Genomic DNA, 23,829 nt, shown 5'->3' on the forward strand with positions numbered 1-23,829 from the left:
CGAATCGGAGGCACACGTTTGTCGTGCCCTTCAGGTATCGGAGTATCCACTTGACCGCGTTCCAGTGCTCTTTGCCGGGATTGCTCATGTACCGGCTCACCACTCCGACTGCATATCCTATGTCCGGTCTTGTACACACCATTGCGTACATCAAGCTTCCGACGGCAGAGGCATATGGTACTTTCATCATGTCCTCCTTCTCAGCCTTTGTCTTGGGGCTTTGCTTGCTGGACAGCTTGCAGTTTGCCGGGAGGGTTGACCCGACCGGTCTCGCTTCCGACATGTTGAACCGGTGAAGCACCTTTGTCACGTACTTCTCCTGTGACAGCCACAACTGCTTCTTCTTCCGGTCCCGGATGATGTGCATCCCTAGTATTTGCCTCGCCGGACCCAAGTCCTTCATTGAGAAGGTTCGGTGAAGAGCCTTCTTCAGCATCCGTATCTTGACCTGGTCCCGTCCGACGATCAACATGTCGTCCACGTACAGGAGGAGTATTAGAAAGTCTCCTCCTTCGAACTTCTTCACAAACACGCAGTGGTCGGACTGCGTTTTGAGGTACCCTTCGTCGGTCATGAAGGAGTCGAACTTCCGGTACCATTGCCGGGGAGCCTGCTTCAGTCCGTAAAGGCTCTTCTTCAACCGGCATACCAGGTGCTCCTTCCCTTTCTTCTCGAATCCTTCCGGTTGCTGCATGTAGATCTCTTCTTCGAGGTCACCGTGAAGGAATGCCGTCTTCACGTCCATCTGTTCTATCTCGAGGTCCATGCTTGCCGCTATGCTCAGCACCGTCCGGATGGAGGTCATCTTCACTACCGGGGCAAATATCTCGTCGAAGTCGACGCCCTTCTTCTGCTGAAACCCCTTCACCACGATCCTGGCTTTGTATCTCGGGGGGTTTCCGGCATCTCCCGGTTTCAGCTTGAACACCCACTTGTTTCGAAGTGCCCGCTTTCCTTTTGGCAACTCCACAAGTTCATATGTGTGGTTCTCATGCAGGGAATCCATCTCGTCCTGCATGGCACTCAACCACCTGCGGCTCTGGGTGTCATTCTTTGCTTCTTCAAAGCTCTCCGGCTCCCCTTCATCGGTTAGCAGCACGTGCTCTGGTTCCGGAAATCTCCGGGGGGCCCTTCTCTCTCTTAGAGGATATCTCCGTTCCGGAGCTTCGGTAACCGGTTCTTCCAATTCTTCTTCATCCGAATCCATTTCGGGATCGGGGCCGGTTCCGGTATCATTTTCATCTTCTTCGGCCGGTTCTGTTTCTTTACCGTCTTCGGCCGGATCCTCGAGTGCTAACCGGTCCCTTGCCGGTCGGGACTGCTCCTCGTAGAGTTGATCCTCACCGGTCGACTTGGAGCTCTTCATCTTCTTCTCCGACTCCCAGTCGGCGAGTGTCTTGTTCTCCATGAAGATGATATCACGACTCCGGAATATCTTCTTGTCGACCGGGTCCCATACTCGGTAGCCGAACTCGTCATCGCCGTAACCGAGGAATATGCATGGCCAGGTCTTTGGATCTAGCTTTCCTCTCCGGTCCTTAGCCACATGCACATATGCGAGACACCCGAACACCTTCAGATGCCGGTAGGATACTTCCCTACCGGTCCACACTCTCTGCGGTGTGTCTCCGTCCAAAGGTACTGAGGGTGATCTGTTTATCACGTATGTCGCCGTCGACATTGCCTCAACCCAAAACCCCTTGGGTAATTTCGCATGCGCCAGCATACTCCGGACCCTCTCCATTATGGTCCGGTTCATCCTCTCGGCCAACCCGTTCAGTTCCGGCGTCTTCGGCACAGTAAACTCGAGCCGGATTCCCTTCGAGCGACAGTACTCCGCGAACTGCCCCCGGTATTCCCCTCCGTTATCCGCTCGTATCGCTTTCAGCTTCTTGCCGGATTCCCTTTCCACTCTCGCGTGGAGTTCTTTGAAGACGCACAACACTTGGTCCTTTGTCTTCAACGGTGCCGTCCACAGCTTCCGGCTGTGATCATCAATGAATGTCACGAAGTACTGGGCTCCGCCATGTGACTTCGTTTCTACTTGACACACGTCAGTGTGCACCAACTCCAATGGTGCGCTTCGTCTCGTCGGTGGCCTTGAGTGGAAGGAGGTTCGGTTCTGTTTACCGGCCAGGCAATCGGTGCACTTCTCCAGGTGCACATGCTTCACTGGAATAAGGTTGTCTTCTGCAAGCCTCTTCATCCCCTTCTCACTCATGTGACACAGTCTCTTGTGCCACAACTCGCCGGCAGTATCGGCTGCCACGTTCAGCTCCTCCGGACATAGCCGGGAATTCATGAGGTACAGTGTGTTGATCTTCCGGGCCCGAGCCACTATCAGGCTCCCTTTGCTGAACTTCATGACGCCGTTCCGGATGCTACCCGTGTAGCCTTCATCGTCTAGCCTCCCGGCCGAAATCAGGTTCAATCGAACCTCCGGAACGTGTCGGACATCCTTCAGCAGCATCTTGCATCCGGTTGATGTCATCAGCCACACGTCTCCCATGCCGGCAATCCGGCATGTACCTTCATTTCCCATCCGGACACAGCCGTGCTCACCGGCTGTGTAGGATGAGAAGTATTTCTTCTCCGGGGTCAGGTGGAACGACGCTCCGGAATCGACCACCCAAGTCATCTCTTCACCGGCAAGGTTCAGCTCCGTCTCTTCGGTAATGAGCATTATCTCTTCTTCACTTGCCGCGAGTGCCATCGTTCCTTTCCGGTCCTGCCCTCGCCGATCCGGACCTCTCCGGTCCGTGGCTCCCCGGTATGCACCGCTTCTCTCCGGTGACTTCTTCGAATCGGTGTCGTCGGCTCCGTTGTCCTTTCGGTAATGCCGACAATTCTTCCGGAAGTGCCCCGACTTCCCACAGTGGAAGCATGTGGGTCTTCCTCTTGACTGCGACCGGGTCCCCGACTTCTCCCGTCTTTGCGGACTCCGGTTCCAGTGTCTTCCCCGTTCCGATTCGGTAAGCAGCGCCTTCGAGTCGGAGGCCGGTTCTTTATCTCTCCGACACGCTTCTTCGTTCAAAATACTTGTCTTTACCGTTTGTAGGGACAAGTTATCTTTCGTGCAGGAGGTGCTGAGAGTCACCACCAGGTTCTCCCAGCTTTCCGGCAATGTACACATCAGGATGATGGCTTGCATTGCATCCTCCAACGGGAACTTGATCGCCGCAAGCTGGTTCACGAATCCCATGAACGTGCTTACGTGTTCCACCATACTCTCGCCGTCCCGGTACTTGAGGTTCACTATCTTCCTCATCAGGGAGGTCCGGTTCAACGCATTCTTCCTCTCGTAGAGGCCCGACAGCTTCCGCCACATCTCATATGCGTTGGTGTCGTTCGCCACATGTTGTAGAACGCTCACGTCGACGTATTGCCGAATGGTTGCAACGGCTTTCCGGTTCAGAAGCCTCCATTCCGACTCAAGTACCCCCTTCGGTATTTCCGACCTGTCAATCGGTTCGTACAGGTCCCGAACAATCAGAAGATCCTCCATCTTGATCTTCCAGTCGGCGTAATTCTGCGCATTCAGCACCATCATCCCCGGCTGCCCGCTGCCGCCGCCATCCATTTTCTGCAGCAGTTCGCTCTGATACCAAATTGATGGAAATAATCGATCCTTTCCGATCTTCACCTCTCGTCCACAACCAAGGAACCACACGAATCGTTGTTGCAGAAAATGGGAAACGCAGAAATAATAGATGGACACACGATTTAACGTGGAAAACCCTGTACGGGAAAAACCACGGGAGTACAAGACTCCAAACCAAAACTATGCACAGAGAAATATACAATGACGAGCTGCAAGGCGACGACCTTGAGCTCGCTGTCCTGGCCACAGGCGGCGGAAATACACAGAGGCGTCTACCTCTTCCTCTCTCGCGCTCTATCTCTCTCTCTCTCACGGCTGCTCTCTCTTCACTCCTCTTGAGTGAAAAAAACAGAAAAATGAGTAGCAACATAAAACTGTTTGCCCTAAGTCATATTTATACACATATGACTTTCGGGTTATTTACAAATATAGCCACAAGGGCCCTTGGCAAACATATTCACAAATATGTCCCCGCATCCGGATCTCGCTCCGGGTACATTCATCATCCGGCTCCGTAGCCGGGGTCTTCATCATCCGGCTCCGTAGCCGGGACCGTAACCGTAACTGTAACCGTAACCGTAACCGGACATCCCATTCGGAGGGACCGAAATCCCAACATTGGGTATGGAAATGAGAGATTAATTTTTCAAAGAAAGGAGCCAACAACCATGCAAAGAGTGGTCTGATATGAATACCACAGATAATTTTTGACAAGAAAGATCAAGTAAACAAAGCTAAGAGTTTGATATCAATATGTGAGATAATTTGTTTCTTGAATCCGAGAGGGAAGAAGAAGGAAGGAAAAAAAAAAACTAGGAGGGAAAAAATGGGACATATATCGAGCTCCTCGTTGCACCTCCTCCCCAATGTTACTTTGCATGCCCACTTTTAGTTGGATGGCCTCTACTTTTAGTTGCATGGCCTCTGCTTTTAGTTGCATGGCGTCTGCTTTTAGTTGCATGCTTCCATTTTTAGATGCATGCCTTTTACTTTTAGTTGCATGACCTTGGCTTTTGGTTGCATGCGATTGTCTGTATAATTTGGCCAAATGACACAATCATCCATAAAGTTTAGCCCGTGCGCAATCCGTACGTGCGTCGCAACCAAACCGTAGACTCGTCCGCGCGCAAAAGTCTCGACCTCATAGTAGTGTACGCATCCACGCATGCGCATGTCCCGACCACGCCGTAGTGTATGCATCCATGCGCGCGCGCTTCCAACCTGCACCATATACGCATCCGCGCGCAAAAGTCTCAACCGCATTGTAGTGTACGCATCCACGCATGCGCACACACGCGTCCGCGCGCTCGTTCGCACATACACATCCATCTAAAACGTCCACACGTATGCCCGCCGTAGTGTATGCATCCATGCGCGAGCGCTTCCAACCTGCACCATATACGCATCCGCGCGCAAACATCTCAACCGCACTGTAGTGTACGCATCCACGCATGCGCACACACGCGTCCGCGCGCTCGTCCGCACATACACATCTGTCTGAAACGTCCACACGTACGCCCAAAAACGTCCACACGTACATCCGAAGACGTCCATGCGCGCGTACGTCCGAAAACGTCCATGCGGCCATGCACACGCGTGTACGCTCGAAGTGTTTCGTGCATACACGCGTATGCCCGAAGTGTGCACACCACATAGTATAGCCCAAGTCACCTTGAACATTCTATGCTCCACACATTGATAAAATGAATATGTTTTGGTTTCCTATATATATTCTAGGTTCCAATGTTGTCCTATCTATGTGGGATATCCCACAGTTTTGTCTTGTCTTTTCTTTTTCTTCAAACTTCACACTCACATAGCTTGATACTTGTTTATCCGTTTTATGCGTAGTAAAATACGCTATGAAACTCTTGAAGACATCTATCTATATGAATACATTAAGCTAATCTTAAATAAATTTTTTACAAGTTTTCATATCGTGTGTGAAAAACCACATGACATTCACCCCCACCAAACCTACACATCCACCGGTATGTGCCAATTGTGGTGAGGTTCCCTGTTTTTTTTAATTACTCTTCTTCAACCTCGATGTTCGAGGATACATCATCTAGATCTTCGATCTCAAGATTTGGCTTCTCTTCTCATAAAGATCTTGATCCTCTTCCCTACTATTGGCAAAGCAAGTCGAGTTCCATCTAACTCTGCTAAAAAATAGGTTGCATTGCTTTCTATTTTCTTGACCATATACGGGCCAAACCATCGTTTTGCGAACTTTCGAGTAGTGCTATATTGATTATCGAAACTACTATCATAGACAAGAACCCAATCTCCTTCTTCAATTTTTCTTTGTCGAAGACGATGCTTTCTATCAAAATTCTCCTTGTTCTTCAATCGAGCTTGACGCAACCGTTCTACTACCAACTCGACATCTTCGAACCTCCGTTCTAATTGTTGAATCCTCGTGGCTAGCAAGGCTTCCCGACTCATTTCCTCTTACCATGGCAAAGATGTCCACGAAGCAACACTTTGCTTAATAGGCATTATTGGTTTTTGTCCTAATATGAGTTCGGCGGGCATATATCCCGTAGTCGTGCTATGTGTAGTTCTATTTGCCCACAATGCATAAGGTAGTAATCGTGGCCAATTTCCCATTTTGCCGTCGCAAGCCTTTGCTAGAGCTTTTACAATTGGACTATGTCCTCGTTCTACCTTCCCATTTGCGTCCGGGTTGTATGCCATGGTGAGCGATAATTTGACGCCTATTCTTGAAAAGAACTCTTTACCTTCATTCGCATCTAATTCTCCTGTATCGGCCACTATTTTGCCGACACATCCGTATCGACAAATAACATCTTCAAGGAGAAATCTACAAACCGCCGAAGTTGTTTTATTCCTTAGCGCCTGTCCTTCTACTTGGTTGGTGAGATCCTCTCTTGCTAGCACGAGATACTTCATTTGCCCCAATCCCATCGACATAACCACTATGTCTACCAACCACTTATAGTGCATTGATAATGGATATGTCGGATGAAGTTCATCCCTATGTTGAATATTCGAGTATAAATGGCATTGCTCACATGTTTCAACATAGCTTGCTACATCTTTGTAAACACCCGACCACCAATACTTCTCTTTGAGCTTTGCAATGTTGCCCATATACCACGATGACCTGCCCACACACTATCATGAGATTCAGCAGTTAGTGTTTGTTGATCCAGTTTCTTGCACACCACTCAAAGTGGAGTTCCATTCTTCTTCTTCGGAAACTTCCATATATGTCCTTCTTTGAGGAAGAACTTGTTGTCCTTCTTCCTAATTCGGTAGAAGTCTTCCTTTGACCATGATTCATCTTTTGTAAGAGAGCTTAAGTATTTGCCAATTTCAATGAATTCACTCTCATAATCTTCTACTTTGAACATTGCTAGCACCCGAGCACAAGAAACCGTAAAGAAGTTTAGGCCAACATCCTCTTCGTCGGAGTGCAAATCTTCTTCACCCTCATACCTCGCCCTTGACAACATATCGGCGACCACATTATGCCTCCCATTTATATGCCGAATCTCGGGGTTGAGGGACTTGATATAGGCAATCCATCGCCGCATAGCAATATCCGGTGTAGCACAACCGGATATCATTCCAAGAATAGGTAGACAATTGGTTTCGATTATGACCTCTGTTCCTATAAGGTAGTCACGGTTGGTTTTAACCGCGGATACTATTCCCCATAGCTCTCTCTTTACTTGAGCATACTTCCTTTGTCTTTCGGTTAACACCTTCGCACCGAATCGGATTGCATACCGATTCTTTTCTTTGTCTTCTAGGTTTATCACCCATCCAATTCCGGTTGGGCTCGTATCCACCGTCACATATATCGGGGTACCATCAGTGTAGTCGGCTTTGCGCAATGTTGGAGCTTCCAATAATAGTTTCTTTAGCTTTTGAATCGCGTAGGTATGCTCATCTTCCCATTCGAACTTCTTCCTTTTCTTTAATAGTCCATACAATGGTTCAACGACATGGGCATAATGTGGAATCCATATGTGATAGAATGCACATGCTCCCAAGAATCTTCGCACCTCCGTTTGAGACACACATTCTTCTTTCATCTCTTGAATAGCGTTCACCTTGGATGGAGATGGCTTCCGGCCATAAGACCCACATAAGTGTCCTACTACCAATATTTCTAGTTGACCAAATGCAGACTTCTCTCCCGAAAATGTGAGATTCGCATCCTCAAGCTTTTGCAACACCTTCTCGCTATCCTTTATATGATCGATGACGAATCTTCGGCAACCATTGTCATCTTTTGATTCATCTTTTTCTTCCATCAAGCATCCTTTGATTGGAATGTCGTCTAAGAAGGGCATTGTGATATCAGGGATACAATCCCTCAACACTTTGTTCATGGCATTCACCGTGTGGGCTACGGAATTTGTCGCACCTTGGGGTAAGGTGCACATCCTTACCAACCCGATCAGTGTCCTCATTGTCATTATGTCTCTACTATCGATGGCCAATTGAAACTAATCATAGCCCGAGTAGAGATCACCAACGGAATAGATCGATCTTCCCGTGAAGGCTTTGGCAAATTCATCCACGCTTGGACCAATTCCGGCATTTCGGATCGTCACCTTGTTGACGGGTTGGAGATCTTGTATAAAGTGTAAGGACCCATTCTTCTTCGGCACCGTAAACCATCTATTAGAGTAGGGAGCATTGGATGGCTCAAGAATTCCCATCCTAACCTTTTCCTTTAGAAGCTCAATCAACTTTGGAATTTGAGCTCTTGGAGCCGGTATCGGCTTGAGGTTCAAAGGTACATGCGGCACCATAAAAATCACCATCGGCTCTATCATCTTCAGGTCGACACATCCGATCTCTTATGGAGAGAAGGAAAAGGCTTTCCCATGTCTCTCAAGCATTCCACGGAACATTCTCTCCTCTTCGGGGAGAAGGAAATCTTCCCTTCCAACTTGGAGCTTTCCTTTCATCTCTTTGGTGAAGACATGACCTATTGCCTTTGGATCCCTTAAGCTCGGATCATTGGCAACTTCCTTCATCTTTTGCCAGCTATCTTCCGGTAGCGGAACCGCAACTAGCTTGATCTTCTTATCCACCGTTTTATATTTTGTGTTGACTTCAGCTTCCTCCATCAAGATACCTCGATGATATTCATCGATGATAGCGTACATGTTGACGGAGTTAACCGAAATCACATTTTGATCGTGAGGGTAGCTCAAGTCCACGACTTCCTCGATTTCATCGATGGTGTCGTTAAATGAGGCTTCCTCTATAATATGAGACAAGAATTCTTCTTCTTCGATTATGCTTTCTTCTTTCAGCATCTTCTCGAAGTCTTGTATCTTACGCTTGTCCTTCTTGTTGAGTAGTGTTAGTTTACATGCGTCACTAGGTGTCACACATGTTGCTTCTCCTTGTGATCCACTTATTTCGCTTCCTTGTGGGGACTTATGATTGCTCGGACTATTTGTGCCCCACACTTCAATAGTCCGCTCTAAAAATCCAAGGATTCGCCTCCAAGGCTATCTCGGTTCCTTTCGTGATTAGCCCGCACCGTAAGGAATTGAACAGATCTTTGATTGTCAAGGCTCTTGACTTGCACGAAGGCCGCTCCATTATTGAACACCTTAGTCTCCATACGGGAAGATGTGATATATGGTTGTCCTAGGATGACGGAATGTGAAGCCGAGTCTTGCACGAAGAAGTGTTGATCCATCTCCACATCTCCGATCGTCACTTTAACATTGGGGCAAGCTCCGTATAGGTCTTCTGTGGCCTTCGTTGCCGCTCATATCTTCCATCCGTGGTTTGTGTTGATCGGCCATCTTCCTTTCTTGTAGAATTCGGTTGACATGAGGTTAATCTCCGAACCATGGTCAATCAAGGCTACCACGGTCTCATTCTTCTCTCCGATCTTCACCGGCGTCTCCGTTGTCGCTCTTGCCCAATGAGGCCGAGAGTAATGGTTGTCCGCCATCACTTCTTCTTCCTCCTCCTCTTCGGATCTTGCCATGGTTATGGAACTTGTTTTCACCTCTTCTTCATCCGATTGTTGCCGCTTCCGCTTAATCAAGTCCACGATAGTATCGTGGAACTCCTTCTTAGCGATCCCAAGTAGCTCTCTCAAAGTAAGGTCAACATGACTGTCTAAAACCTTCTCCTCAAGGACCTTCCGCAAGTTGGTTGTTTGTTCTATGTCCGACCTTAGCTTGTAAGTCGGCGCCACTCGTTCCTTTCCTTTCTTCAAAGATTCATCAACTTCCATCTGAGAAGGTTGGCTCGATCCACCGGGCTTCATGCTTGTCTCTCCTATCTCTTTTCATGGCGTAGGTTGGGCTTGTCCTTCTTTCCCTGCATTCCTTGTATTGTGACGCTTTGAGGTGCCATCTTCTTCACTGGTTCTTTTCCTCTTCTCTTCGAGAAGAGCCTCATAGTTGTCGCACACAACCTCCGCAAAACTTGTGTTATCGTCGACTGGATCCGACCATCCGGTAACTCGTCGCACATTCCGATCATCATGCTTTAGATCTTCTAAATCTATTTTTCCTTTCTTTTCACACTCGAATACCGTTGGCCAAAACCCAACTCCTAGCTTGATCGTCTTTAGATTCTCTCTTCCGACTCGTATCCCGGCCGATGCGGCATAGTACATGGCTTCCACATGCCTCGCATCTTCCTCTTCCATGATCTTATTCAGCTCGCCTCTTCCGAAGTTCACTCATAGTGGCTTTCGGGTCTCACTCGAGTGGATCATGTTGCCGTCCAAATAGACGACATTCTTGCGAATCACGTCTTGCAAGTCAATGCACTCCCTTCGCGAGTGCTCGAAACTGTCGCACCACACACATCTATACGCTTCTTTTCCCTTCAGCCCGCGTCAACCTAAGTTGTCCAGCGATGCCGCTTCAAACTTCTTGGAGAGCTCTTCGATTATAGATTCCTAACATCGCTTTCTTGTCCAAATTGTTGATCTGCTTGTTAGACTCAATCATCACAGGTGCCTTCCTCCTCCACGATTGTGGATTCTCCATATCAGTTTCCTCTTGCCATTGTCGACGCTTGTCAAAACGGCTACAAGCCTTCTTCACCATCGCCCAGTCCGCTACCAAGCCATTCGGTTGTGTTTCGTCCTCCAAAAAGTTTCCCAGTTCTCGCCGATCTTTTGCATCCACTGCCTTCAGGAATAGTAGGACTTTATCTCCATCGAGAACTCGTTGATCAACACTCGGAAGTCGGTTGTACTTTTGGTCGAATTTTGCATATACTCCCGACGCACACATATTCTTCCCTTTCATCTCGATCCATGTCATTAGCATATGTCGAGTCATCTGTGATGCGTCTTCAAGCATGTATTCAGCGAGAAGCGCCTTTTCGAACTTTGCCCAAGTTGCATGCTCGTTTAGGATCTCCATGACGCGCTCAAGGATCCCTGGTTCCACCACACGTTTGAAGCTAGAAATTTGTTTGAGATCATTGACATCCCTTTGTTGCATCTCGTTCCGATAGATAGCAAGAAAATCCGTGATGTTCTTGCCACCAAATCGTCCAGCTATCTCGATCGTATGATAAACAGCTTTGTCGATTAAAGCTTCTCAATCTCTCACCTTCAGCATGTATTCCACTACGGACACCATGCCTTTCGTTAATTCCTCTCCTTGAGTTCCGCTTGTGGAAGCCATCGTTGCACTTGCTATCCTCCCTACCGCCTCTTTCATGTCAGGTTCACCACTTAACTATGTCGTGAAAATCTGACACTATTTGCGGATCGTGAGACAGAACCGCGAGGGTTCTGGACTAGAAGGATTTAGAGCAACATGTACAACACAAGCAAGTTTTAAGCATAAGACAAGTGGGAGAGACAAATCATTAGTTTATTGCAAAAGAAAATCGATACTTTATCATTTCAGAATCGTGTTACAATGGGTTGGGTATGGAAATGAGAGATTAATTTTTCAAAGAAAGGAGCCCACAACAATGCAAGGAGTGGTCCGATATGAATACCATAGATAATTTTTTACAAGAAAGATCAAGTAAACAAAGCTAAGAGTTTGATATCAATATGTGAGATAATTTGTTTCTTGAATCCGAGAGGGAAGAAGAAGGAAAAAAAAAAACTACGAGGGAAAAAATGGGACATATATTGAGCTCCTCGTTGCTACTCCTCCCCAATGTTACTTTGCATGCCCACTTTTAGTTGGATGGCCTCTATTTTTAGTTGCATGGCCTCTGCTTTTAGTTGCATGCCTTTTACTTTTAGTTGCATGGCCTTGGCTTTTGGTGGCATGCGATTGTCCGTATAATTTGGTCAAATGACACAATCATCCATAAAGTTTAGCTCGTGCACAATCCGTACGTGCGTCGCAACCAAACCGTAGACGCGTTCGCACGCAAAAGTCTCGACCGCGTAGTAGTGTACGCATCCACGCATGCGCATGTCCCGACCGCGCCGTAGTGTATGCATCCACACGCACGCGTGTCCAACCTGCACCGTGTATGCATCCGCGCGCAAAAGTCTCAACCACACTGTAGTGTACGCATCCACGCATGCGCGCGTGCGCACACACGCGTCCGCGCGCTCGTCCGCACATACACGCGTACGCCCAAAAATTGCACACGCACATACGTCCAAGAACGTCCACGCGACCATCCACACGCATGTACACTCGAAGTGTGCACACCACATAGTATAGCCCAAGTCACCTTGAACATTCTATGCTCCACACATTGATAGAATGAATATGTTTTGGTTTTCCTTATATATTCTAGGTTCCAATGTTGTCCTATCTATGTGGGATATCCCACAGTTTTTTCTTGTCTTTTCTTTTTCTTCAAACTTCACACTCACATAGCTTGATACTTGTTTATCCGTTTCATGCGTAGTAAAATACGCTATGAAACTCTTGAAGACATCTATATATATAAATACATTAAGATAATCTTAAATAAATTTTTTATAAGTTTTCATATCGTGTGTGAAAAACCACACATCAAAGCCACCTTGGCGCAAGTTACATGATCTTCCTTACCAAACCAAATGTAATTGTGTACCAGTCCTTGAATCTGATGTATACTTTCCTTGGAGATTGTCCAACATGATAGACTGTATCATGTTGTTGCAAGTAGTACCTGGTTTGCCACTATGATGCGACCTGCTAGCGACAGTTTTTTCAAACTCCAATGTATCAACTTTTGTCGAATGGAATGGATAACGGGTGCAATCATAGACTCGGACGGTATGTTGAAACCAATTTGGAAACCCAAATATTTGGTGCTCGCTCCTTGATTGATCCATTTGAAGGCGGGATGTGGGTGCCACGCATGATGCGTTTCATGAGAAAACCATATTGCACACGATTTGTGCCAATTGATCATGGCATTGGATCTCTTGCAAAATATGGCTAACCCACTTTCTAGCTTTTGGAGGTTTTCCAAGTGCCCTTGTAGGTAGACCACAATTTATCATCAACAAATTCTATATCCAGTATGCTTTGGTGAAAATGAGGTACGTGAAGACCACATAGGCTGAGATGTCGCGAGTTGAGAAAGCAAGAGAGTGCTTCGGCGTATAATAGAAATCAGGATTGAGCTAGTGGGCATTCCTATCATACAAATTGGGATATTCTGAAAAAGGGGCCCCTTTCACCTGCCAGTGAAATGCAACTGTTGTCGTTCCTATAAAGTCCTGCAATGAGTTTGATCCATGTCTCTTGAAAGCCGAGTTTCCCCATCACACTTTCTAGAAAGTTCCAGCATACCCTGTCATATGCTTTCTCAAAATCTAGTAGCACCACCACTACCTTGTTGTTGGTACTCTTCGCAAGGGCTACTACCTCCCAGAATGAGAATAGGTTGTCTAGGATGCTTCGATTTCTAATGAAACTTGTTTGGGACGGATGAAAGAGTTGAGGGAGAAGTGGTGTTAAACGGCGTGCCACGATTTTTGCGAGCAACTTATAGATGGTATTGAAAATAGTTATGGGCCGCCACTTACTAATGTCGTTGGCACTCCCACCCACCACTTTCAGGAATGAGATGTATCATCCCCTGTCCAAATTCCTCCGGCATGTTTTCAGAGGTGATGATCTCCTCATATGCCTGGAGGAGGTCTTCTTTAATAGTGTCCTAAAGGCATGTGAAAAAGTGAGGGGGGAGGCCGTCGATTCCGGGACAACTATCTGCATCCAAATCAGAGAGGGCCTCCCATATCTCGATGATTGATAGGGGACACACGAGCCATGTATTCATTTCCATCGTGACTTTCTCGGGTATGCTTTGGAGGATAATATCTTCTCTTATGTCTTCCCCTATGGCCATAGTATCTTCGGTAAGTAGGCGTTTATAGTAACTTGTGGCAATATTCCTCATTTCGTCGCCATCCCCAGTGGTCGTTCCATCCTCTCGGTTGAGGCTGCGCATCATCGTTCTAGCATGCCTTGGGCCTTTGGAGCGGAAGAATTTCTTTGTGGTTTTGTCCCCTACTCGAATCCATCGCACCATGCTTCCATGAAACTCCATCTCATATATTTCCTTTTCCGCCATGCTGAGTTCATGTTTAGCCATGGCAACTTGTCTTGCAATCCAACTACATGACGGGTATCTCTGTTGGAGTCATTGTAAGGCTATTAGTTCCCGTTTTGTCTTCTATCGCTTTTCCTGAGCCTCCTTGCTTCTGGTCTTGACAATCTCATGTAGGAGAGTTGAGGCTCTTGTTAATTTAGCTAGAAGTTTGCCAGATAGTGATGAATCATTGATGGGTAATGACCATTTGTTGGAGAGTTGTTCCTTCACTTCTATCACTGTGTAAATAGTGTGTGGGATGCGATGCTGGAATGGCCCCCATTTTGAGTGCAATTGAAAATAACCAACTATCGGGTAATGGTTAGAGAAAGTCATGCCCGGAGTTATGTGACACCACCCTCCCTTCGCTTCTAGAGCCCCGCCCACATAAATGTGGTCAATGCGAGATAGGGTGGGTCCATTATTCCACCGTCTAATCAGGAGAATAGGAGAGAATCCCTTTTTCGTTGGAAGTTGTCAGAATGTTAGATGTCTCCTAGGTTAAGGTGTACACATAACTTCTCCCATTGTTTACGTTCCCTTCCTTGTAGAACTATGGGGTTGTTGGAGCTATCATGAATGGATTCGCTCATATAAAAATCCCCTCCAATGCACCACTCTTCCACACCCGCTACTTGTAGGCAGATGCGTTCCCAGAATGTTGCCCTTTCTATTCTGCTATTTGGAGCATAAACATTCATGAAATTCCAGCATTGCCCTTTGATGGCCAACGTGCAAAAATGTGCCCTACCAAGTATAAGTGATTCCTAGTGTATTAAGCCTTGGGCTAGATGTTCTCGAATCAAAGTGCAAATACTACCATGATTTCCATCCTCCCCTATTGCTGGCTCCCAAATTGCTCGCCATGATCTTGGTAGAAGGTCTCCGACTTCCTTTGACTGCGTGCTATCGAGGTTGTGTTCCTGCAACATGATGATGTCAGCAACAATCCCTAATAAATATTCCTCAAGATCCCTTCTCCATTTCCATATGTTTTGCTGGTCTAGTCGACTTCTAAGCCCTTGCACATACCATGTTACAATCTTCATACTCATGGAATGAGGTGGGAGATTGCCAATTATTCCTGGTGCTTTGCACAACAGGTCGTGAGTGGGGAGCACTCACCATTTAGACATCCAATCATTTCCAGGCATGGAATGTTGGTCCACGAGTGGAGTTTGTGGGCTATCCGATGAGCTTCAATAGTTACTTCCTGCTTCTCATAGAAATAGAAGAAGCCTGGAGTTAGTTGGGCGTCTATAATTGTCCGCAGGTGGATGTGGCAGAGATGAGGTTCCTCTTCATCCATGGTGCACCAGAATTTTGTGTTATTCCAATGCTTCTTTAGTTCATTCATGAGGGCTTCATCTCTTATTTTTGTGACAAAATAGGCTGCTTGACTGCATAGGGTATCGTTGATCTTGGACTTGGACCAGTCCTCTTGTTCCAAAAGCAAGAGTGGAAAAGAAATTGAGGTCGTCGGTACTCCATTCTTGTGTATCGCCGATACATGTACCCTTATTTTGTCCAATGTCATATGCCCTATACCTAGCCATTTCAGGACATTTTGAGGGTGTGGTTCAAGGTCCTAGCTAGATGTGTCATACTCATTTATGGCTGGGAAGGCTATGATTTGAGGCGTGATATTCAAACTACTGCCTTGGTTTGTTGTTTCTCCATTGGGTGCAATTCCATTAAAGCTTTTCATTAGGGTCTTAACATGACTGATCCTTCGCCGCTTCCCTGTTTTGTAAGCTTTAACGAGTATTTTCTCTTGTGTTTTTGGAATCACCTTGGGCATTTCCTTGGGGCTTAAGAAAGCACTAGGGGAGTGTTCATCTGTGTGGGGAAGCTCTTGTACTAGATCACAACAATTGGGGCTCATTGGCAATGAGGGATTTTGTGACTGTGGTATTTTACGTAGGACATGGGATTTCCCCACCACTTGCCATTCCATCACAACCTTATTGGGGCGTGTTGGGGGAGGCTTCTGATTTCCTATGGTATCCCGCCCTTCCAAGGTCTCCACAGTGGGATCCTTAATTGCAAAAGTAGCGTACGGAAGCAAGTGTGAAGATAGAACAGAAGGAAGAACACTCAGGTTTAATGGAGAGCTTGAGCTTACGCAGTATACGCGGGAGAGATAGAGAGAAGACACACTCGCCTTAAAAAATTCAAGAAAAACAAGACAATACATATATGTGTTCAATGAACACTTTGTACAAGTCCTAGGACCAAAGTACTGACAGTACTTCAATGCTCATTAAGAGCTCCTACACTAACTCCCAAATATATTCCTCACGGAATATCTTTCGTAACGGCCTAACCGATCGGTCCCAACCAATCCGGTCCTCGGCTTCTTCAGCCGATCCGGCCGATGTTGAGCTTGTCTCTCAACACTCCCCCTCAAGCTCAACTTGAGGCTCTTCGGGATCTTCACAGCACCGGTTCCTCCTGGCTTCACGCCTCGCTCGCGCTCCTCGACCTGTTCGACTCCGCGCGCTTCGACCCTTCCGGTCGGCTTGTCTGCTCATGTGGTCCTTATCAGCTCTTCTACTGTTGCGGTGTCGACACTTCTTCTGCTGCCTTTTCTTCCGCTTGGGCCTCGGTTGATTCAACGTGTCTGAATCAAACATCCGAATTGACTCGGCGACCTCCGATCGGTCTTCGCTCTTGTCCGAGTTGCCTGTCTCCAACTCGTCTTCAGTCTTCTCGCCGTCGATGGCATCATCTTCCCCATGCGTGGTTGGCTTTGGCTCTCTCCTTCAGCTGCTCCCCTTCTGTCCTCTTCCGAACTTTTCCGCGGGTCCGCCCTCGGCTTCTTCAGCCGATCCGAAGTCGAACTCGACAACCGACTCGGTGTCGCGGTCTCCGCTCCTTTCCCGCTGCCTTGCTTGGTCGTTCGGGACTGTTCTCCCCCTCAAGTTTGGCACGTCGAGGTGACGCAATCCGAGCGCACCTGAGAATCGCCGCAACTTGTCCAGACCAAGGGGCTTGGTGAAGATGTCGGCAATCTGCCGATCCATCGGCACGTACTGAAGTTCGACTTCACTGGAAAGGACACGCTCACGGACGAAATGGTAGTGCACCTCAATGTGCTTGGTCCGTGCGTGGAAAACTGGGTTCTTCGCGAGCTGGATGTTGCTGAGGTTGTCGCAGTAGATCGTCGTCGGATCTGACACCTCCGCTTGGAGGTCCTTAAGTAGCCGCTTCAACCATATGGCTTCGCACGTCACGACAGTCACGCCTCGGTACTCAGCTTCGGTGCGCGACAGTGCAACTGTCGGCTGCTTCTTACTGCTCCACGCGATCGCGGCACTCTCGAGGGAGAACGCATATCCGGACGTGGATCGGCGATCGGCGGCGTTGCCAGCCCAATCAGCATCAGTGTAGCCGACTAACTGCACGGTTGCACCGGTCCGATATAGCAGTCCGCGGTCCTTAGTGCCGCTTACGTACCGCAGTACGCATTGCGCACACTGAAGGTGCTCCTCGGTAGGTCACGCCATGAACTGACTGATCACCCCGACCGGATAACTGAGGTCGGGTCAGGTGATGGTCAAGTATATGAGGCTTCCGACAATTTGTCGGAACCTCGTCGGGTCGCATACCTTTCCCGTATCGGGACGAAGCTTGATGGTTCTGTCCAGAGGAGTCGAGACGGACTTACAGTCGGCCATCCCGAGTTTGAAGAGCATACCTAGCACGTAATGACGTTGGCTAATCAATATGCCTTCGGGGGTACGGATCACTTCGATCCCGAGGAAGTAATGAAGGTCCCCCAAATCCTTCATGTCGAACGATGCCGCAAGCTGGAGCTTCACGCGGTCGATTTCACCTAGGTCGGCGCCGGTGATGACCAAGTCATCGACATATAGTAGAATACTAACCGGTCCGAGTCGACCTTTCCGGATGAACAGGGAAGAGTCCAATTTTGACGTGAAGAAGCCCATCCGACGCAGTTGTTGCGTGATCTTCGCGTTCCAAGCACGCGGGGCTTGCTTCAGTCCGTAAAGGGACTTCTTCAGTCGGCATACTACCGAGGAGTTCATTCCGGAGTGAAATCCGGGGGGCTATACCATGTACACTTGTTCCTCAAGGTCACCTTGCAGTAACGCATTCTTTACATCTATTTGATGTAGGTGCCACCCCTTGGCCGCGGCTACTGCGAGCAAAACACGGACGGTCGTCATTTTCGCGACCGGCGCAAATGTCTCATCGTAGTCGATGCCGTGTTTCTGCACGTAGCCCTTTGCCACTAGCCGAGCCTTGTACCGGTTGACCGACCCATCGGTGTTGTACTTGACTTTGTACATCCACCTACACCCGATCTGTTTTACCCCTCTTGGTGCGTCAACCAGGTCCCAGGTCTCGTTCTCCGCCATTGCGTGCATCTCTTCCTCCATCGCGGCATTCCAAGTCGCGTCTTTAGCCGCTTCCGCGTAGCTCTCCGGCTCACGCACTTCCGCTACACGGGTCATGTACACATAATGATGCGCCATGTACTCGTTGTATCCGAACCGCACAACAGGATTCTTCTGGCGGGTAGATCGGCGTAATCTCGCATTAGCCAATGTCGAGGCCTTCTCGGTCGACGCGGACTTCACTTTTAAAGACCCGTCACCGATTCCCTCGGAGTCGGACTCGCGTCGGTCTGACTCGTTCCTATCCGTGCCGGAATCCGACACCTTCTTCTTCCCTTTCTCTTTGCGCGTAAGCCGTCTCCTCGGCTTTCTGCACGGGGAATGCACGACCGAGTCTCCACTACTCGCCGGCTCTTCATCGGACTGGTCGTATCGACTCAGTCGTCCAATCGGTCTAGTTAACCGGAGTGAAATCGGACTCTCTTCGCAGGTCTCGATTTCGGGCTCATCCGGAGGCATCTCGGCCTCGCTGACCTCATCGTCAGAGCTCGGATTGGGGGCAGGGTTCGAAGTCGGGGGCAGGTACCAGGACGCGAACTCGTCAAACACAACGTCGCGGCTGACACGCGCTTGTTTGGTGCGAGGGTTATAGCACTTATAACCCTTCTACTCGTCCAAGTAACCGACCAAGATGCATTTCTTGGCCTTTGCGTCCAGCTTCCTCCTTTTCTCCGTCGGTACATGCACATATGCAATGCTACCGAACACCCTCAAGTGTCGCAAGTTCGGCTTCGTTCCGAAATATAGCTCGTGCGCCGACACTTTGTCTCCGATCCGGTTTTGGATGTATACCACGGTCCTTACCGCCTCGGCTCAGTAGAACTTGGGCAAACTCTTCTCCTCCAGCATTGCCCGTGCCGTTTCCACAATTGACCGATTCTTCCTCTCGGCCACGCCGTTCTGCTCCGGCGTGTATCTACAACTGAATTCGCGCCGAATTCCCATTTGTTGTAGGTAACCGTTGAATTGACCAGAAAAGTACTCTTTCCCACCATGCGACCGCATGCACTTGATCTTTCGTCCCGTCTCCGTTTCCACGAACCCTTTGAAGTCCCGGAAACAGTCGAAGACTTCGCTCTTCCTCTCAATGAGGTAGATCCACGTGTGCCGCGTGTGGTCATCGATGAAGGAAACGAAATATCGGCTCCTGCCAAGACTAACATTTTGTGCCGGCCCCCATACATCGGAGTGTATAAGGTCGAGCTTGTTCCGGCTCCGGTTTCGCTCGTTGGGGAAGGGAAGTCGGGGTTGCTTCCCAAGCTGGCCGGCTTCACAAATTTGTGCCTTTCGGCCACTAAATTTGGGCAATCCGAACACTACCTGTTTCGATTGTAGATCTTGAAGCCGCTGGTGGTTGACGTGGCCTATCCGCTTGTGCCACAAGTCGATGTCCGACTCGGATTTTTGTCCCTTTGCAAACATTGCGGTGCCGCCGTCAGTGGAGTCGAGGATGAACATCCTCCCGTCTCTGTGCCCTTGCGCGATCACACGGCCTTCTTCCTCAATGAAGCACCCGAGGTGTGTAAACCGAACATCCATCCCTTGGTCGACGATCTGTCCGACCGAGACCAAGTTTTTCGTGATTGTCGGAACGTGCAACACGTTCATGAGTTTCCCTTTCTGCCCAACATGGCTAAGGGGAACTTCTCCGACATTCGTGATCGGATGCGGAGTGTCGTCTCCAGTTGCGACTACTCCAGGTTGTATCGGTTTTTCAAGGTACGAGAACCACTCCTTATGGCTCGTCATGTGGTTTGACGCGCCGGAGTCTACGTACCACACCTCGTTCGATCTCGGGGTGCTCTGTTTTATTGAGTTTGCTTCGTGTCTCGTCACGAAGGCAGACCCTTCTTCGGCTCTCCTGGAGTCTTCGGCGTAGTGCGGTCGCTGCCTATTTCCCTTGTCGGTATGTCTGGAGCCGTTTCCGGAACCGGTTCTCTCGGAATCGGCGCGGTTCTTCCAGCACTCACTTTCCCTGTGGCCTTTCTTGCCACAGTACCAGCACTCCGCGATGGCCTTCCCTTGCCGGTTCTCATCGCTTCGACTCCCCCTGTTTCCGGAGGGTCCGGAGTTGCTGTCGGCATCACTTCGGTGCCTTCTTCCCCCGGGGGCTTCACTGTCAAAACTTGTATGATAGCACGTGAGTTCATCAAAAGGGGTTTAAATTAGCCATTGAGGTACAGAATGTATATATATAAGGGTATTAATAAATATGTGAAATATATATTTACATAAGGGTATTATTAATTATGCTAGAAAAAAATTTACATAAGCCCATGAAATATTACATATTTTAATGAGATAGTAAAGAATTATTATGCAAACAATACTCGAATTTGGAGTAGCATATATACATGTATTCTTTCATACATACATACATATGAATTCATGCATATATACCTACATTCAAACATTACATCTATGAATATGTACATACATACATTACACCGATTTGTTCATGCATACTGACTAAACATAAATATATGTACAAATATATATTACCATGTGTAAATGTTTACATACACATACATAAATGCATTGCATATTACATATATAAATACATGCATACAATATAATCAGCCATGTGTGTGTGTGTATACTACACATTCTTACAAACATATTTTATAGAGTACATATTATACACATATATCATTATACACACAATTATATGCAACTACATATATGTATACATACATACCAAGCACAAAAAATATACATAAATAAATAAATTACGTATTATATATACATACACATACACATACAAATTAATACATAAGATTACATATTATATGTATTACAAATTTCCACACATACAAACAAGTTACATATATTATATTATATATATGTATACACACACACACACACACACACACACACACACATAAATAAATTAGATATTACATATCATATAATCCATACATATTAACAATAAACAAATTTACATACAATTACATACATACATTACATATATACATATATAGATATATTACATATGCACATACATATTCCACACATCACCATATATATAGATTATACGAAACCATGCAAACTACATTACTTACATATATACACACACATTAGATATATGTATACTTACACATACATCGGATATATACATGCATATTACATACATACATCCATATACGAGCCATACACATACTAAACATGAAAACATCCCGAAAATATACATACATAAATACATTACATATATACACATACATACATTCATGCATGTACATACATATCACCATATACACACATATATACACATACATACATAAAATATATGCATACATATTACAAACACACATCCTTGCACATTGCCTCATGTACATTGACATATGCATATATGCAGTGCACACATCCATGCACATTGACTCGTGTACATTGACATATGCACACACATACAGACATTACATATGTAAATACATATTCCATATATATACATACAATATACATACACACACATTGGATATATGTATACTTACACATACATTGGACATATGCATATATATTATGTGTATATTGCAAACATACATCCCTATATGAGCCATACACATACTAAACACGAAAATACCCTGAAATTATACATACATAAATACATTACAAATTACATATATACACATACGTACATGTACATGTACATACATATATTCATTTATCCATTGCTACATTTATATACGTACATATGCCTACAATGTTACACATATAAATTTTACAAACATACATCCATACACATATATACATACATTATATACATGCATACACATACATACATTGCATATGTATATTACATACACATACATACATACATTACATATGTACATAGATATCATCACATATGCACACACACACACATGGTCATACACACTATAAAAGTACATTTATACATACATTAGATATATATACATAGATATCATGCACATATTACAATCACACATCCATACACATTGAATTGTGTACATTGACATATGTATATATGCATACACATATGTACATTCGTACATGGACATATATATATATTCATACATACACTAAATAGTACATATATACATACATATAGATATTATGCACATATTGCAATCACACATATATACATACATACCATATGCATATATGCATGCACATATGTACATTAGTACATGGACATACATATATTCATTTATACATTGCTACATATACATGCACATACATACATTAGATATTTACATAGATATTATGCACATGTTACAATCACACATCCATACACATTGAATAATGTGCATTGACATATGCATATACACATACATACACATACGAACATACATACATTACATATGCATACACACATGTACATTCGCTTATGGGCATACATATATTCATTCATACATTGCTACACGCATATACGCACATATGGCTACAATGATACACGTATAAATTTTACAAACATACATCATTCCCTGAAAATATGCATAGACAAATACATGTTATAAATCCGTACAATGTTACACATATATACATACACATGCCTTCCATGATGATACATGTATAAATGTTACAAACTTACATCCATCCATCTGTACATACATACATACATACATACATACACGCAAGCACAAAACACATACCTCACATACTCACATGCCATACACACAATACAATATGTACATACATACACACATGCCATACATACAATATACACAATACAATACAATATGTACACACACACACACACACACACACACACAAAAGACATCTGCATATACACACCTACACATGCACATATATACAACACACACACACATAACAAATACATACATGTACATATAATACATACAATGGACGCTAATTGTTTGAAAAAACGGGGGAAGATTACAAATTTACATATGTACATACATGTGTTATGTTTTTGCAAAAAGTTAAGGGGGGAAAAGGAGAGAGAGAGAGAGAGAGAGAGGGAGGGAGAGAGAGAGAGAGAGGGCAATCATGAAGCGATTGAGAAGGGATGGACACAACGCGGCCATGGCAAATCGAGATGGAGCCATGGGGGTGGCCTACCAGCAGGTGACTATGAGTATATCAATGTGATTGTGAGTATATCTATGTAGTGATCCGTCTTGCCATCTTGAAACAGATTGCCCGAACACCTGAAACAGATTGTCAAGACCATGTGCGCATCTGCGAAGAGGTCATTGAAAGATCAGGGCACCCACCTCCTCCCGCATCACGCCCAAAAGCTCAAAAGACGATCTCTTAGGGCTCAGACTAGGGTTAGGGTTCATTCAC

The sequence above is a fragment of the Azolla caroliniana genome, unplaced genomic scaffold (assembly GCF_043228905.1).
Source record: "Azolla caroliniana isolate FFs.n. ecotype wild unplaced genomic scaffold, voAzoCaro1.0.p SCAF_22, whole genome shotgun sequence".
Classification (NCBI taxonomy): Eukaryota; Viridiplantae; Streptophyta; class Polypodiopsida; order Salviniales; family Salviniaceae; genus Azolla; species Azolla caroliniana.